Source organism: Sinohyriopsis cumingii, chromosome 8 (assembly GCF_028554795.1).
Source record: "Sinohyriopsis cumingii isolate HCF-2022 chromosome 8, ASM2855479v2, whole genome shotgun sequence".
NCBI classification, from domain to species: Eukaryota; Metazoa; Mollusca; class Bivalvia; order Unionida; family Unionidae; genus Sinohyriopsis; species Sinohyriopsis cumingii.
In genome coordinates this window covers 111,484,977-111,491,016 of record NC_142968.1, presented here as the reverse complement: position 1 = coordinate 111,491,016, position 6,040 = coordinate 111,484,977, and positions in this window count along the sequence as shown.

Here is a 6,040-nt window from a genome sequence, read left to right as displayed (position 1 = left end):
AGGCATCAGAATCAAGACGGACCTATTCCAAATGCTCTTATTTCTAAGAGGTCAAGGTCACGGTCATGTATTGACATTAATACAATTGCTGTGTCTAATAAACCCGTCTGATTTGATTATGGAGAATTATGAACCATTCATATCGAAGATTTCTATATCACTCTTGGCTGATTCGGTCAATTCTATCCCTATTAAAATTTTAAGGGACACAGGGGATTCTCAGAGTCTTTTATTGCCAGGTACTTTGCCTTTTTCACAGAAGTCTTCTTCTAATGAGAGTGTTCTTTTTCAGGGAGAAGAGTGCGGCTTTGTTAATGTTCCTCTCCATTGTGTAAATTTGTCATCAGACTTTGTCTTAGGACCCGTGACAGTCCGTACAGTGTGTGTTTTACCCGTTGAGGGCATTCGTGTATTACTAGGCAACGATCTAGCTGGAGACAAGGTTGTGGTTAATCCACTTGTAATTGACAAGCCTTGTTTGGATCAGAAAGTCGATCCAATTGAAAAATATTTCCAGCTTGTGCAGTTACCAGAACTATGGCAAAGAACGCTCTTGAGAATGATGTTGATTAGGAAAGTATTCCTTTAGCTGACACACAGATTGGTCAGGCTTTTGATGAGGTCACTTTTTCTCCTTGTTTGGATCAGTCAGAAGGTATTGATCACAGTGATCCTCTTTTAATGACTCATTCTCTTTATACTAATCAGGGTGATAAATGACAATCACTTGTCGTCGAACAGGAAAAATGTCCTGAGATCTCCTGTTTGTTTGAAAAGGCCATTAGTGAAACTGAAGCTACTGAAGTTCCTGTCTGTTATTTCATTAAAATGGAATTGTTATGAGAAAATGGAGGCCTTCCGAGGTACCTGTTGATTTATGGGTGGTCAGTGAACTATCACATTGTAGTTTCCAAACCTTACAGAGGGGAAATACTTAGTCTGGCCCATGCAACTCCAATCGCTGGTCATTTAGGTATCAATAAAACTTATTACAAGATCTTAACTCACTTCTATTGGCCAAAAATCAAAAGTGATGTTAGTAAATACTGTAGATCTTGTCATACCTGTCAGATGGTAGGAAAACCAAATCTGAAAATTCCCAAGGCTCATCTACAACCTATTCCTGCCTTTGACGAACCATTTAGTAGAATTGGGGTAGACTGAGTTGGTCCTTTACCTAAGACCAAGTCAGGTAATCAATACCTGTTGACCATTATGTGTGCGTCAACAAGGTTTGCAGAGGCAATTCCCTTGAAGAATATAAAATCTAAAACAATAATAAAAGCTTTGATCAAGTTTTTGTTTACTCAGTTTGGCCTTCTCAAGTCTGTACAGTCTGATCAGGGATCAAATTTCATGTCTTGAACTTTCCAGCCTATTCTGCTTTAATTTGGCTTTCAGCATGTCAAGTAAAAAGTGAAATTATGGTTTGACAGAACTATAATATAGAGACATTTTGAGTCTGATAATAATGGAGTTCTGTCTCTCTTGCTCATTCTTCAAATATTTCTTCAGATTAGATATTACAGCCCTTACAAAGTTAAAAAAGAACATGAATGAGTTAAATTATATTAGTGCTCCTGAGATCTAAATAAATTATAGGACTACCAGTATAGTGAAAGACATAGCCAGGTTAAACATGCTATTAATTTAGTTGTACCTGTCCCACTCAGTGAAGATTTAAGTGAAGGAATATCATCGGATTCTACTGACATTAGAGTGACAAATCTTCGGAATTTAGAAATTATGAAAGATCTGGACCAGAAACTTTCACATTTGCAAGAGCAAGAAAGAAATGAACTTAAACAGTTATTATTTGAATATTAGCACTTATTTCCAGATGTTCCTACAAGAACGAACAAAATTTTTCATGACGTTGAATTTCTAAATTCGAAACCTGTGAAACAACACCCGTATAAAACTTTCTGTATGTGTACTGATTATAGAAAAGTGATTAGTGAGCCAAAAGCAGATTCATTCCCGTTACAAAGATCGGGAATACCAAGTATGTCACCAAATTTGACCTTCTGAAAGGATTTTAACGGATTCCACTAACGGAAAGAGCAAAGGAAATTTCGTCATTCGTGACTGCAAATGGACTTTACCAATCTACAGTAATGCCGTTTGGAATCAAAGGGTCGCCAAGTACATTTCAACGTCTCATGAATATGATTACGTCTGGTCTAGACAATTGTGATACTTACATCGATGATGTCATCATCTACAATGACAACTGGAAAGAACATTTAGCAACAATTCGGAAATTCTTTGACAGACTCACAGATGCATGTTTGACAATTAATTTATCTAAAAGTGAGTTTTGTCGTGCTAGTGTAACTTTTCTAGGACACATCGTGGGACATGGGCAAGTTAAACCTATAGATGCTAAGGTCAAGGATATCTCTGAATTTCCCATGCCTGTTAATAAATAGCAACAAATGCGATTTTTTGGTATGGCCGGATACTATCAAAAATTTTATTCCAATTTTTCTATAATTGCTGAACCCCTGAGAAATGTATTGAGTAAGAAAAACAAGTTCCTTTATACTGAAAAATGTCAGGAGGCTTTTGATAAGTTGAAAGCCATATTTAAAAACGCTCCAGTTCTTACAGCTCCAAATTTCAGCCAATCATTTAAACTGTATGTTGCTGCAAGTGATGTTGGGGCTGGAGCAGTTTTGATTCAAGAAGATGAAAATGGTATTGATCATCCAGTGTGATACTTTTCTAACAAATTAAATAAGCACCCAAGAAATTCTTCAACCATCGAGAAGGAAAGTTCCGTTCCTTTTTCGATTATTGTTTTTAGTGACCACAACCCCCTTACTTTCATCCGCAAGATGGAAAATAAAAATCAAAGACTACTAAGATAGAGTTTGTTGTTACAGGAATATATTCTTGACATCAGGCACATCAAGGGAAACGATAATTTAATAGCAGACGTACTTTCCAGTGTATCACAATATATTATTACATGTACACTGTGTAATTTGTATGAGTTTTTTTTTAAAACCTCGTGTATAATTAGTCTGTGGTAAAAAGAAAGCTTTATGTATAAATCGTTCTTTTTTATGGGAGAAGCATTATGTATATTTGATTTGATTTAATCTGATTTAATATATTTTTTTCAGTTTAATTGTTTTTCGGTTGTAATTTTTGTTTATTTTTCATTACATGATATTGTAATGTAAATTTATTCACTAGAGATGATAATTGTTTCAGAAAATAATTTGACCTTGACTGTTAGTTTATAAACACCAGGTGTTGATCTAAATACTGACCTTGTTTCAAAATTTGTAGCAACACGCGTAAACAAGTTCTCTCGTTTTTTAAAAAAAATGATTGGTTGTTGTCGAGGTCATGATGGGACTTTGTGCTTAAGATGTAAACAATTTTTGTTTATTTCTTATAGTAAAATGATTGGTTTTCGTCAGGGTCACACTGGGTGACCTTTAACAAGTACGTGATTTCTACAACTTTCGAGAAGATGATCACGCGACCCCCTGTTCACGTTTTTGAAGACCATATAATCTCCCTATTTTGGAAGATTATTCTCAGATGCAGCTGGGCTTTTTCTTACACATAAGTTGTATGTTGTGCTGCTTGGAGTTATTTCAAATTATTTGGATTCAAAAGGATTAATTCTGTAATTTTTCTGGAAAATACGTGTGGTTATGTAAAATTATTCAACAATAACCGTTTTTTTTTATATAAAAATGTATTCAGCTAACAGAAACCGGAATGATAATTCTTGTTTCTACAAGAAACTGTAGAATTCAACACTACAGATTTTACCATCCGTCATCATCTTCCATCTTGGATTCTTCGTCGGGATTCGAACTTGAAATTAGAAGAACAATTTTATTCTTGAATTATTCGTGGATTATTTTTGGATTTGATTCTATAAAACTGTAAGTTCATATTTTCTCAATTGTACAGAATTTTTCCAGGGAAATCAATTATTGTATTTTTCAAAGCTTGTTGTTTTCACTCATTCTTGTGTTACTGTTTATTCGAGCCTAAACACGTGATATAAGAGAAGTCCCATGAGCCCTTTGCTGTGTGGAGGTGCAATGTCATAATATATAAATATATGATTTCTAGGGGGAGTCACGTGACCCCCTTAAGCTATGCTGCTGGCACACACGCACACACGCGCGCGCGTGAAAGCTTCCATTTTGGCAACATCTCTTCCTCAAAACGCATGGGCAGTGAGTATTTAGCAACATGTTGGTCTATTTTCTTTCGGTGGTGGTGATAGGCCCATCCCCTGCGACCCTGGTCTTCGACACGCCACCGTTCCATATTCCATTTCTTTGTGGATGGTCTTTGTCGAGAAAGACTGCTGTAATCCCAGTATACTTCTACTATGTTATGATAGCTTCTAGTTTTAAGCTAATGCATACATACATACATACATACATACATACATACATACACACACACACGTACGTACGTATGTACATACATACATACATATATGGTCGCTTTTTGATCGCTCAAACCCTCACTTACCTGATTTAGAACAGGCAAGGAATTGATGTTCTTAGTTGTCAAAATAAGATCGTAGTTTGACAACATGAAAATTATTATAAATGCGATATTTTCGAGAAAGAGAAATAAAGAAATGCTGCCAAAACACTGACTTTACCAGAATTTCTAGCACTAGTATTTGATGACTTATGACGATACAATCTGGAATAATAAAGGCAATATTTAGTACAATTTCTAAATATTAGATCCCTGGTTAATGAAAGTCATTGTCACAATCAATCTCAGTGGAACTTCTGTAAAATTGCCAAACATTTAAAATTCAGTTGTGTGGTGACATAAATAAATAGTTTAGTTTCTATGTTTGACTAAATGTTTCTTGGTTAGCTTTTAAAAGAACAACAAGATAATCCATGTGGTGGGACAATTTGAGCCAGTACATGTTTTTGGTGCGCAAGTATCCTGTCCCTAATCACTGTATCATGGGAGGCAATGCAGGAGTGTCTAAAGACGACATTGTAAAGTTTGAATGGTCTTTCTTCGACGGTTAGTCGAATGCGTCATTTCCTTCATATATGTCTGAGAGCCTTTTTATTAAAAGAAATTGGTAAAACGACATTGAAAAGACATTGCAGAATGTATGCTTCCCGATATATTCAACCCACTTTCATGTACTTTGTTTTTTAGTGGCGGCAGTCATTCGACTTAATAAAACCTTTCAATCAGAGCTGTAAATACATTGTATTTTTTATTGCATTACTACTTTTAACGATAAAATTTACTTGCCTTGCGGATGACCTCTCTCACCTTTGCTTCAAAAGCTCGCGATCTTGAGAATCGCGCTTCTTTTCGGCTCAAATATTATATAGTTATGAGGTAGGGGAAATATTGATATTTATATGTATCTTTCTGCTCATTCACACTGCAATTTAGTGAAATGCCTCAGTGATTTAAAAAGAGAAAGCCCGTATCTATGACAGGAGAAGATATTATTCTTAACGTGTCAGGTTACTGTACTGTCAGTCTGTGTCCGCCCGCCCGTTCGTCATGTTTTAAACACACATTAACTAAGTCCGGTGCAATAGTCCACCCACCCACCTCCACCGCCCGTTGTGTGGCGCGACAAGCATTTTGTTTCCAGCTCCAACTCCCAACCACACCTCTGGGAAACCAGGAAGGTCAAAAAACATATAACAATATAATGTTTTAATTATCTTATTCGTAAAAAAAATTGATGACCATGGACAGGTTGTTTTTGTATACATGAAAGACATTTAAAAATACTGTCAACTTGGGTAATTGGGTTAATCCTTGTCCCAGAAACTTGCTGAGTCATCATTTTAAAATTATTGAGGTCCGGCAGCCTAACCCTATAAGTGACACGTATTGGACCTGTGTATCACAACCATGGTTACGTTGTTGCCGGTGGATAAGGACAAGGATTCACCTTGAATGTTCATGATATGAACTGAAATACCTTAGCATGTACATACATAGTGTTCATTATGCATACCAAATTTGATCATTATAAAAAAACAATAAATTAGTT